Below are 13,421 nucleotides of genomic sequence, written 5' to 3'. Positions count from 1 at the left end.
CTTTCTGTCCCTTACTGAGCGGGTCGGGGTTGGGGGGGGGCAGAAGGGGGTTTTGTTTTGAGGTTATTGTGAGTGGCCAGCGGAGTGGAGCGTGGATTTTTGTACAGACAAGGACAGAAGTTGCTGGAAAAGCTCAGCAGTTCTGGCAGCATCCTGAGGTTTCAGGTCCAGTCACCCTTGCTTATTTATTTTGGATTCATGTGGCTTCCCAGTCGGTGAAAGTTTTGTAAAAGTGTGGTCCCTGTTCGAAATGCAACAGCCAAACTGCCCACACACGAAAAATACCCGGGTTACTGTAGGTCAGTTACCTTAGTGTCTGTCATTGGGTGTAAAGGCTGTGGAGGCTGGGGCTGTTTTCCCTGGAGCGTTGGAGACTGGCGAGGGGACTGAGGGGTGACCTTATAGAGGTTCATAATATCTTGAGGGGCATGGATAGGGTTAATCGCCGAAGTCTTTTCCTCAGGGTAGGGGGAGTCCAAAACTAGAGGGCATAGGTTAAAGGTGAGATGGGAAAGATATAAAAGGGGCAACTTTTTCACGTAGAGGGTGGTGTGTGTGTGGAATGAGCTGCCAGAGGAAGTGGTGGAGGCTGGTACAATCACAGCATTTAAAAGGCACCTGGATGGGTATATGAATAGGAAGGGTTTGGAGGGAAATGGGCCAAGTGCTGGCAAATGGGTCTCGATTCATTTAGGATATCTGGTTGTCATGGACAAGTTGGACCGAAGGGTCTGTTTCCATGCTGTACATCTCTAAGACTCTTATGATTTTCTATCAGAATCTATTATAAAAGATGTAATAGCAGAATATTTTAAAGTAGATGATATGGTCAAGCAGGGTAAGTGTGGCTTCATGAAGGGGAAATCATACCTGACAGATTTCCTGGAATTCTTTTGGGGATAACAAACAAGGGGAAGTATTAGATGCACTGTTTTTGGATTTTCAAAAGGCACTTGATAAGGTATCACACATCAGTCGACTTAATATGATAAAAGCCCATTGTGTTGGAAGGTGTATGTTTGCACAGATAGAGGATTGGCTAGTTAACAGAATTAAAAATCTCACAACACCAGCGCTCCAAAAGCTAGTGCTTCCAAATAAACCTGTTGGACTACGCCCTGGTGTTGTGCAATATTTAAACTTTGTCCACCCCAGTCCAACACCGGCTCCTCCACATCACAGTTAACAGAGCCAGAGAGACGTGATAAGGGGGGCATTTCAGGGTGGCAGCCTGTAGCTAGTGCTGCTCTGAAAGCTTGTGATTTTAAATAAACCTATTGGACTATAACCTGGTTTCTTATGACTTCTGACAAAAGTAGATGGGAAGTCAATTGGCGAGGATGACACAAAAGGTCTACAGAGGGATATACGCAGGTTAGGTGAGTGGGCAAAAAGTTGGCAGATAGAATATAATGTGGAAGAATGTGATGTCATGCACCTTGGCAGGAAGGGTTGAGGAGCTGAATCTGATTTAAATGGAAATGAATAGCAGAAAACTGCAACACAGAGAGTTAGGGGAATCCTTATGAATAAGTCACACAGGCCTAGTGTCCAAGTTCAGTGGGCAATAGGGAATACAAATGGAATGTTAGCCTTTATCACAATGGGGATGGAATATAAAAAAGGGAATTTTGCTAAAACTAAACTGGACCTGAGTTAGACAATTGCTGGAAGGCTCTGAACAGATTTGGTCCTCCTACTTCAGGAAGGGTTTACTCACATTGGAGGCAATCCAGAGAAGGTTGACTCCGTCAATCCTGGGTTTGGAGGGGTTATCTTATGAGGAGAGGTTGAGTAGGTTGGGCCTGTACTCCTTGGAGTTTAGGAGAATGAGAAGTGACTTTACTGGAAAATTCTTAGGGGACTTGACAGGGGAGATGCAGAAAGGTTATGGAAGATGACCAGAGGGTATAATCTCAGAATAAGGGGTTACCCATTTAGGACAGAGATGAGGAGGAATTTCTTCTCTCTCTTGAGGGGAGTGAATCTATAGAATTCTTTACCACAGAGGGCTGTCACCGCTTGGTCGTTAAGTACATTCAGAGCTGAGAGTTTTCTTTTAATCAATAAAGGGAATCAATGGTTACAGAGAAAAGACAGGAACGTGAAATAGAGGATTATCAGATTAGCCATGATCTCATTGAATGTTGAAGCTGACTGGATGGGCCGAATGGCCTGCCTCTGCTCCTACATCTTTATAGTCTTGTTCCACAGGCAGCCATGTGATGATGAGATGACAATTTTTCTGTGATGTTGCAGGGTAAATATTGATCCCAGGACAGTAGCAGATCTCCCAACTCACCTCGTAATATTCGCCAGTTGGGATCTTTCTGACCCACCCAATGTGGGATGTTGGTCTAATGTCTCACAGAGATTCAGGTTTGGAGTGGAAGTGGTGAAAAAGGCATTGGGGTCAGGGGTGATGAAAGGAGGGTGCTTGAACAGAGGGGGAGTGATGTACATGATGCTGTGGTGAGTTGGTGTTACGTGACTGGAGTCCTGATTCTTTCCCTCATTCAGAGATGAGTTCTAGTTTCTATTATTGTACTATTCCCTTTTGCATCGGTTGTTGATTGGTTATAGCTTTGTGAAGTCCACTGTATGTATAACTGCCGTTGTAACTTTCCAACTGGTCTGGCCTTCCCTTCCCATTTTTCCCTCTTCTGCCCTTCCTCTCCCCTCAGCCACTTTTTCCCTGCCCCTCCTTATGTTTCTTCTTCTCCTCTGTCCTCCTCTTCTTTCCTCTTCCATCGTCTCTCCTCTCATCTTCTGTCCCCTTTCTGTCAGTTACCAGCTCCATTCATGACTTCCAAGATCCCTCTATGTAAAACCAAATTTCCTGGTTTATGTCTGAAAGGCATTGCATTTAGCCTCAAATGGCTATCTTCCATTTTATAAATTAACTAACTTACAAGTTTTGTAGTCAAACTTAAGGGGTTCTTGTGATGTGGTGGTAAATGCCCCGCCTCCGAGTCAGGAGGCATGGGTTCAACGCCTGGATTGGGTGGACATTGGAAGACATTTCCATTGCTAGCAGGAGAGACTAGGATCCAAGGGTAAAAAGACCTTTTCGAACAGGGATAAGACGAAACTCTTCAGCCAGCGACTTTATTGAATCTATTGAATTCATTGCCACAGAAGGCTGTGGAGGCCAGGTCATTGAGAATATTTAAAACAGAGATAGATAGATCCTTGATTGTCGAGGGGAGCCAAGGTTACAGGGAGCAAGTGGGAGAGTGTGGTTGAGAAACTTCTCAGCCATGATTGAATGGCGGAGCAGACTTGATGGACCAAATGACCTAATTTCTATGCCTATGTCTTATAGTCTTATGGTCGAAGTCCCATCTGATCCAGAGATGTGTCATAACATCACTGAACGTGTTAATTAGAAAAAAAATCTGTAATCAAAGGTAGCCGCAATGAAACCTTTGAATGGAATGTATCTGTGCAAGTGTGTTGAGAATTACAAGACAATCATGTTGAAGATTATTTTTTGAGCTGCAAGTGAACAACGTATTGTATGAGTGTTAAAGTACAGTGAAAAGTTTTGTGAGCAGTACAGTCAGATCACAACAAACAAGGACTTACAGATCACAGGGTGTTTAGACAGAGCGAGGCTTACAGGGTTATGGTTACACAGGAGGTGCACAAATGCCAGATCAACATTAGGTTTGAGGTTAGGGAGGTAAAAACATTGACTGCAGATGCTGGAAACCAGATTTTGGATGAGTGGTGCTGGAAGAGCACAGCAGTTCAGGCAGCATCCAAGGAGCAGCGAAATCAACATTTCGGGCAAAAGCCCTTCATCAGGAATCCTGATGAAGGGCTTTTGCCCGAAACGTTGATTTCGCTGCTCCTTGGATGCTGCCTGAATTGCTATGCTCTTCCAGCACCACTCATCCAGAATAGAGGTTAGGGAGATCCATTCAGTAGTCTAATAACAGCAACGAGGAAGCTGTTTTTGAACTTGTTAGTGTGTGTGTGTGTGTGTGTGTGTGTACGAGCTTCTGTATCTTCTGCCTGATGGAAGAGGTTGGAAGCAAGTATGACCATGTTGGGACAGGTCTTTGATGTTGGCAGCTATTCCACAGCAACTTGTGAATGTGATCCTGTACAGGGGTCAAACACATAAAAATTCCCTTTATTTACAAATAGCTACTTTACATTGTCCCTCATTGTGTTTCAGCTTGTGTACAAATGGCGTTGTGGACAGACTCCAGAACAATCTCATTCACAGCCTGAGGACTGCCTGCATTTATATTGTCAGAAGTTAGGGAAAAAAACGGCAACGGCATCATTACATAGATACAAAAAAAAACATGAATAGGGAAGGGAATTGTACCAGAGCACTGGCAGACAGCTAATGTCATTCCTATAATTAAAAAAGAGAAGGAAAATTCCAGGGAACTTTAGACCAATTAACTTAATGTCAGTGGTAGGAAAGATTACAGAAGTTTTACTCAAAACATTGCTTGGCGACACAGAACCTAAACATTGAACTCAGCGATTTTCATCTTGCACTCATCATGCAAGGAAACTACTTGGGAAGGAAAGAACAATTTATACAATGTGAGACAATGATGTTGATTGGTTGGACAGTGGTTGTGATAGAGAGGCACCAGGAACTGCTGACTGTCTTGGTGACCTGATTAAATTCAAAGTTATTATCCTCAGCGCCAGTCCCACACAAATGAGGATGACTCGCTTCCACACTCAGGGTGAGTCTGCAGGTGGCTGGACAGACCAATGGAGCTACTGCAGGCTCTCACACTGGGGCAGGTAGTGGTCAAGGGAAGAAGTGGGTGGGCCATTGTTGTGACAACACACTCCTTTTCCCCTGGCTTCCACTTTTCCCTGAGGGTGAGTCTTGAGGTGCTCGATACCTTTCCATATGCTCCTCCTCCATTTTGAACAGTCTTGGGTTGGTCATTCCCAGGTTTTGGTGTAAATGCCGCACTTCTCCAGTGAGGTCTTGAGGGTATCCTTGAAGCGCTTCCTCTGTCCTCTGTCCACAGCTCACCTGCCATTTCAGAGATGGGAGTACAGCACCTGCTTGGGGAATCTCGTGTCAGTCATGGGGACGATGTGCCCAGCCAGGGGTAGGGGGAGGGGGTGTGGTGGGGAGTGCCTCAATGTTGGGGATGTTGGCCTGGTCAGGGACGCTGGTGTTGGTGCGTCTGTTTTCCCAACAAAGTGGCAGGATCTTCTGCAGGCAGTGTTAGTGGGACTGGTGCAGTGCCTTGAGGTATCTGCTGTAGACAGTCCATGTCTCAGACCCTTTTAGGAGGGTGAGAACCACCATAGCTCTGTAGACCATGATCTTGGTGTTGGATCAGTTCAAAGTAGACAGGTCAACTCTGAATGGTTAAGATATTGCAGTGAGGATTCAGCAGGGATTGGCTGTCTCCATCAGGCTTTTCAATATAATGGCATATTGAAATGCCTGATGCATCTCTATGCCAACCATCCAATCAGCACTCAGGTCTCATGCTGGATAAATTATTCCATCTAGAGTTGGTTTTCTAGCATTTCAATTCTGATGAGTATGAGATTTAAAAAAACCTTAGACTTTATATCTCTTTCCAGCAATGTTTGCCCAAAGGTGCAACATCTAGAAACCAAAAATGTTATGAAGTGGATTTGAAATCAGTAGGTCATGTTTCAGTAACCTCTCTGAGAACAGAGAGGGTAGAGAAGGATAACGTTTTTGTGGGACATGGGTGTACCATCCCTAATATTTTTGATGGCAACTAACAGTCAACCGTATGTTGTCTACCATCATGTGTAGGCCAAACTGGGTAAGGATGGCAGATTTCCTTCTCTGAAGGACATTAGTAAACTGGATGGGATTTGACAACAATCAAGAATGTTTACATGGCTTTTAATTCCAGATTATTATTGAATTCAAATTTTACTATTTGCCATGATTGGAATTTAAACCTATATCTGCAAGACCTTAGCCCAGGGTCAGTGACATTGTCACCATACCAGCCCCCTCTCTAATTGTAACAACATGGTCAATCTAAGATATTTGAATTTTCAAAAGGTCTCTGATAAGACGCCATCTATTAGAGCCATGCCAAATATCAGTGCAAATTGAATCAGGAGACACTTAACAAAATGACCAGCAAGTGGAATACAAAACCAATGGTACAGAAACAAAAACAGGGACTGCTGGAGAAACTCAGCAGGTGTGGCAGCATCTGTGGGGAGAGAAAGCAGAATTAACATTTCAGGTCCAGTGACACTTCTTCAGACCTGCAGCGCAGGTGAGTATGAGGGGGTTCATTATGTTAGGCAGAATAAAGGGGCCACAATCTCCTTGGAAACTAAGAATTGAAACATTATCAAGGAGTGGGGAGGCCTCAAGGTCAGGAGAACAGATCACTATAAGGACCTACACAAATCAATGAGACTAAAACGCAGCACAGTGGCTCAGTGGTTAGCACTGCTGCCTCACAGCGCCAGGGACCCAGGTTCAATTCCACCCTTGGGTGACTGCCTGTGTGGAGTTTGCATGTTCTCCCCGTGTCTATGTAGGTTTCCTCTGGATAATCTCGTTTCCTACAGTCCAAAGATATGCTGATTAGGTGGATTGACCATGGGAAAAGCAGGGTTGCAAGAATAGGGTAGGGGACTGGGTCTGGATGGGATACGTTTCGGGGAGTCAGCATGGACTTGTTGGACTGAATGGCCTGTTTCCGCACTGTAGGGATTCTGTTTAAAAGAAAACAACAACATGTTAATGGCATTAATTCCCAGAGAGCGACAGAATCAATAGAGAAGATAAGTTAAACATGTATGCGTACTTAGTTAAACCATTAATGGAGCCATGTGATCAGTTCTGGTCTCCACATTAATAAAAAAGGACAGTAAGGTGCTGGAGAATATACAAAAACAAACTTACAAAAGTGGTTCCAGACTGAGAGGTTATATGTTTTGGTCACAAACAGGCACTTTGCTGTAGCAAAAGCTGAAGGGTCACCTGATGACGGTTTTAAAGAATACAAAAAGATAAGATTAAGCATTTGAATAGGATAGATAAGGATGATGGTACCACTTTTGGGGACATTTTGAAACCGGGAGCCTTCATTTAAGATAGTAACTATAGGAAAGATAATAAATAGATTAGAAATACAGGAGAAAATTCCTCACCCAGAAAGTTCTTAGAATATGGAACTTGAACAAACCAAAGGGAGAATAGAAAAGGATGATATACTTGGCCGAGATGGTGAAAGAAGGGAAGTGGCTCATGTGGAGCTTAACATCTTGTACAGAACAATTTGGCAGGATGTGCGGTGGATCCGATGTAATTCTATACAATATCAATGTTCCCTTGTTCTAGAGCCTTCCACCAGCCTGTTTCCATCGCCTCTGTTCCACCCAGAGTTAATTTGAACCATCTTTATCAAAGGGATTGTGGCATTCCTAACAAATACCTTCACTGAAATGGGAGAAAACTGTCCTCTAATTTGTAACTGATTGCCAGTCTAGTTCCAGGGCGCCACATACCAATTTGTGTTAAAAGAATTTTATTCAATATCTAACCCTGCGCTGTCTCTGTTCTGGGAGTGTTTAATGGGGACAATTTAGGAGGAGCTTTACTCTGTAACTAACCCCATGCTGTCCCTGTCCTGGGAGTATTTGATGGCGACAGTGTAGAGGAAGCTTTATTCTGTATCTAACCTCATGCTGATCCTATCCTGGGAGTATTTGATGGTGACAGTGTAGAGGAAGCTTCACTCTGTATCTAACCCTATGCTGTCCCTGTCCTGAGGACAATGTAGAGGGAGCTTTATTTTCAGTTTGAGAGAGAACTGGGAACAGAAAGTGATCAAACGTTAACATATAAAAAGAGGGAATGGAGGCTGTCAGAAGGGAGGTGTTCTGTCTGATTTAGCAGGAATGACTCAGTAGTTTGGAAAGAGTTTGTGTTTGAACAGTTTAATTTTGCCCCGCCCTAACCCAAGCGATTGGCATCAACTGGTAACTGTGAGCAACCTGTCTGAAGGGTTAAGGAGGAAGCCAGTGCTGTCAGTGATCTGTAATTGGTGAACGCTGTGTCAGTCTCTCCTTGGAGACAGTGTGCTCATAGACAGATGTTGTTAGTGATGTCAATCACCAATGTTTGAATATGAACAGCCAATGCGCTGAGGGAGGGTGAGAGTCTGTACCACCCATCAGTGGAACTGTGACGTTTTAAACACATCTACTGTTACAATCTGCCCAACAGTAACTTAACATTTCTTTCTTATTCTATCTCCGGAAGTTGTAGGGTGCTGTTGCTGGGGGTTTGATGGATTTCTGATGTGACATGAGTTCCTCTTCTTTGTAAACTGCTGTTTGTCCCTTGTCAATAGTTGGTGTGTGTTTTGACTGAGGGAGGGGATTGCATCTGCTTCTTCACCCTCTGAATTCTGGCTGCTGCCCTCCTCCTTCACTAACCTCAGGGCAATGTGGTGAACTGAGTTACAGCTCACTGTCAGATTGCTTCATGCAGGTGGAACCTGAGAAACAGGAACAGGAATAGACGTTACTGCCTCATGAACCTGACTCATTCCTTAATGACTGTCTCATGTGTGTACGTCCTTCTCCTGAGGTAACATACCCTGTTCAACTCCATGTACTATGTGATCATCTGAAATCCCAAAGGCTTTACCTACTGTCTATATAAATGTTTACCTGTTATGACATCGTGTGATAACCTGTTCCCAACATTTCAATTTCCCAAACAATTCACCAGAATGTTGTCTGGGATGGAGTATTTCAGCGATGACGAGAGGCTGGATAAGCTCGGGTTGTTTCCTTCGGAATAGAGAAGGATGAGGTGTCTGACATTGAGGGGAATGGACAGGATGGATAGAAAGAAGCTGCTCCCTTTAGGAGGAGGGTCAAGAACAAGGGGGGACACTTTAAAAGTGAAAGACAAGAGGTTTAAAGGGAATTTGTGGAAAAATCTTTTCACTCAGAGGGTGGTTAGGGTTGGGAATTACCTGGGAGGGTAGTTGAGGTGGGAAATCTGAACCCTTAAAAGGTACTCTGAGCACTTAAAATGTCATAACGTTCAAGGTCTAGTGCAAGTAAGTGAAACTAGTATAGATGGTAGTGCATTTTTGGTAGTATGGACCGGATTGGCCAAAGGCCTCATCTGTACTGTGTGGTTCTCTGAGCTTGCTCCACCCTCTTTATTGATTATGGCTGACTTCCGTGTCAATTCCAGCTGGCTGTCCAAACCACTTGATTGCTTCAGGAGTCTGAAATCCACCTCCGTCTTTGACATTAGATTAGATTACTTACAGTGTGGAAACAGGCCCTTCGGCCCAACAAGTCCACACCGACCCGCCGAAGCGCAACCCACCTATTCCCCTACATTTACCCCTTTACCTAACACTACGGGCAATTTAGCATGGCCAACTCACCTGACCTGTACATCTTTGGACTGAGAGGAAACCGGAGCACCCGGAGGAAACCCACGCAGACACGGGGAGAATGTGCAAACTCCACACAGTCGCCTGAGTCGGGAATTGAACCCGGGTCTCTGGCGCTGTGAGGCAGCAGTGCTAACCACTGAGCCACCGTGCCACCCACATGTTCAACAACAAGAACATCCACGACTCTCAGGAGTTAAGAATTCCAAACATTTACAATTCAGAGGGGGAAAAAAGTTTCTCCTCATCTCAGCCTCAAATAATTGGCTCTCTGTTCTGTGTAGGTGTCCTGATGTTGGAGATTCCCCACCCAGGGGTAGGGGGAACACCCTGTCAGGCCCCTTCAGAATGTTGGGTGTTGGAATAGGATTGCCTCCCACTCTTCCTCACTCCACAGAGTGACTTTATCGAATGCCCTTTTAAAATCAATGTATATTCCATCAACTGGTTTCTCCAGATCTACCCTCAAATAAACATTCATAAATTTATCAAATACAATTTCCCTCATTGTAACACCATGTTGACTTTGTTGGATCATACATGGTGTTAGAATTGCATTGTTAAGATATCGTTAACTGTAGATTCAAACATTTGCGGTGAGATAGTTACATAAATAAGAGTGTTGCTGTATGAGTAATCTTAAAAGCTGAGGCTAATGTGTAATGGGGAATAAGGGTTTGAATCCGTCGTGGAAGGTGGTGGCATTTGAAATCAATTGAAAACAAAATTCTAAAATTGAAAAGCTGTCGATTGACATAGAAACCCATCTGGTTCAATCATGTCCCTGGAGGAAAGGAAATCTGCTGTTCTCATCTGGTCTGGTCTACATGTGACTTCAGACCCACTCTTAACTGTCCTCTGGGCAATTAGGGATAGACAGTAAATGCTGGTCTGGTCAGTTACACCCATATCCCATGAACAAATAACAATGTTTGAGATGGTGATGGCAGGCGAACTGGAACATCGAGGGCCGAAGGGCCTGTACTGCACTGTAATGTTCTATGTTCTAACAGGCAGGGGTTTAGAGTATGGGTGAAACAGTCAGAGGAGGTGGCAGAGATACAGAATGAACACCTTCCCATAATCAAGCTACTGCAACCACAAAAGATGCTGGAGTTAAAATGTGACACGGGGAGGAGGACTTATAATCCGTATAAGGATTTATAATCCGTTAAAGATCCAAGCTGGAGACAGAAAGTATCATGGACATCCTGAAAAAAAGGGAGGGGAGAAGGGCAAAGAGAGATCATGAGAATAGAACAGTGGTGAATGTAAAAGGAAACATGTGAATGTATAAAGTGCAAAAGCATAAACAGAGGAAGCGTAGGATCAAGTTGTGTTGAGACAGGGTGCCTGGCGAGTCCACTTGATGAATATGTCCATCTGCCTGCACTAGAGAGCAGGGTGTTGCCAATACAGCAGGATAGAAGATGGTAGTGGAAATATTGGATCAGATAAAAATAGATAAACAACATGTACTTAAAAGGTTGGCAGTGTTTAAAATAGAAAGATAGTCTGGTCCAGGTGGTTTGCATCATGAGTTCTTGAGTCACAGAATCATAGAGATGTACAGCACTGAGACAGACCCTTTAGTCAAACTCATCCATGCAAACTAGATATCCTAAATAAATCTAGTCTCATTTGCTGGCACTTGTCCGCTATCCCTCCAAACCCTTCCTATTCATATACCCATCCAGATGCCTTTTAAATGTTGTAATTGTACCAGCCTCCACCACTTCCTCTGGCAGCTCATTCCATTCACGCACCACCCACTGCATGAAAAAGTTGCCCCTTTTAAATCTTTTCCCTCTCACCATAAACCAACGTGCTGTAATTTTGGACTCAACCATCACGGGGGAAAAGACCTTGTCTGTTTATTCCTATCCATGCCCCTCATGATTTTATAAACTTCTATAAGGTCATCCCTCAGCCTGCAATGTTCCAGGGAAAACAACCCCAGCCTGTTGAGCCTCTCCATGTAGCTCAAACCCTTCAACCCTGGCTATGTCCTTGTAATCTTTTCTGAACCCTTTCAAGTTTCACAACATCCTTCCTATAGCGGAGACTACTATTCCAAAATTGGCCTCACTAATGTTCTGTACAGCCCCAACATGACCTCCTAACCCCTGTACTCATTGCACTGACCAATTAAAGCAAGCATACCAAACGCCACCTTCACTATCCTATCTACATGCGACTCCACTTTCAAGGAACCATAGTTCACTCCAAGGTTTCTTTGTTTAGCAACACTACCCAGAAACTTACCACTAGGTGTATAAGTCCTGCCCTGATTTGCCTTTCCAAAGTGCAGCACCTCATATTTATCTAAATTAAACCCCATCTGCCACTCCCCAGTCCATTGGCCGATCTGATCAAGATCCAAAGGTAACTTTCCATAGAATCCCTACAGCATAGAAACAGGCCCTTTGGCCCCACAAGTTCACACCAACCCTCCGAACAATATCAGACCCAAACCTATTCCCCATATTTTACCCCAACCTACACATCCCTGAACACTATAGGCAATTTAGCATGGTCAATTCGTCTAACCTGCGCAAATATGTGTAAATCCTGTCCCTCAGGATTCCCTCCAACAACTTTCCTACCACCAACATCAGGCTCACTAGTCAATAGTTCCCTGGCTTGTTCTTACCACCTTTCTTAAATAATGGCACCAAATTTGCCAACTTCCAGTCTTCCGGTACCCCACCTGCAAATATCGCTGATATAAATATCTCAGCAAGAGGCCCAGCCATCACTTCCATAGCTTCCCACAGAGTTCTCAGATACGTTTGATCAGATTCTGGGGATTTATCCATCTTTGTGTTTTAAGACAGTTTACAGAGGAGCTAAGGATGGGAATTGCAGAGATTCTGGTCATGAACTTGCAGTGCTCCCTGGATCTGAGGCCAAGCCAGTGGTATGGAATATCCTGAACGTTATATTGCTGAGCAAGTATGGAAAGGAGGAATAAATCTTAAAGGACAGAGCATTCCATTTAACATTGGGGCAACTTATGGAGACAATAGACAATAGGTGCAGGAGTAGGCCATTCTGCCCTTGGAGCCTGCACCACCATTCAATATGATCATGGCTGATCATCCTTAATCAGTATCCTGTTCCTGCCTTCTCTCCATAACCCTTGATTCCACAATCCTTGAGAGCTCTATCCAACACTTTCTTAAATGAATCCAGAGACTGGGCCTCCACTGCCCTCTGGGGCAGAGCATTCCACACAGCCACCATTCTCTGGGAGAAGAAATTTCTCCTCATCTCTGTCCTAAATGGTCTACCCCGTATTTTTAAGCTGTGTCCTCTGGTTCAGGACTCACCCATCAGCGGAAACATGTTTCCTGCCTCCAGAGTGTCCAATCCTTTAATAATCTTATACGTCTCAATCAGATCCCCTCTCAGCCTTCTAAACTCTAGGGTATACAAGCCCAGACACTCCAATGGCTGGGAACGAATTAATTAACAGTTGCAAAGTATTTGCCAATAAATTGAAGATCATGTGGAGGTTTTAAAATTAACTTGAAATAATGAAGGGTGTTAATGAGGATAGTCTGATCGATGAATATTATGAACACATAACTGTTCATTCCGCAACATTCACATTGAGCCAACCTCCTGTTCCGAGAACAAGACATTGCCAGCCAGCCCCTTGAGTATAGATACTGGATCTTCTACACATCAAGTGCATTTTTCAATATTCCTTGTTCCCCTGCCCAACAAGAGTCTTTGATCGCAGTCTTAAAAACTTCAGTGACACCCAACAGCTGTGGCTTTTTGTGAGGGGAGAGGGTTCTTGAGAATTTCATTTAAATTTGTTTGAAAATGTCTCTCCTATGTCATCCCAGAACAGTCTGAATTGCCTCATTTTCAACACCTTTAAGGGAAGGTACTTGTATTGTGGTGATGTCACAGGATTAGTAATCCAGAGGCACTAGGTTAACACTTTGGGAGTGTGGGTTCAAATCCCACCATGACATTTGG

General features: G+C 44.0%; 1 protein-coding gene across 9 annotated transcripts in view; it reads left to right on the top strand.

Annotated features, from left to right (window-relative positions):
- The window catches only part of LOC140494794 (3',5'-cyclic-AMP phosphodiesterase 4C-like), a 332,319-nt gene that overhangs the window by 253,868 nt on the left and 65,030 nt on the right, over window positions 1-13,421 (top strand). The window lies entirely within an intron of this gene.

This window comes from Chiloscyllium punctatum, chromosome 24 (genome assembly GCF_047496795.1).
Source record: "Chiloscyllium punctatum isolate Juve2018m chromosome 24, sChiPun1.3, whole genome shotgun sequence".
Classification (NCBI taxonomy): Eukaryota; Metazoa; Chordata; class Chondrichthyes; order Orectolobiformes; family Hemiscylliidae; genus Chiloscyllium; species Chiloscyllium punctatum.
Note: the sequence above shows the minus strand (reverse complement) of the source record. Positions and strands in the feature narration are given on the sequence as shown.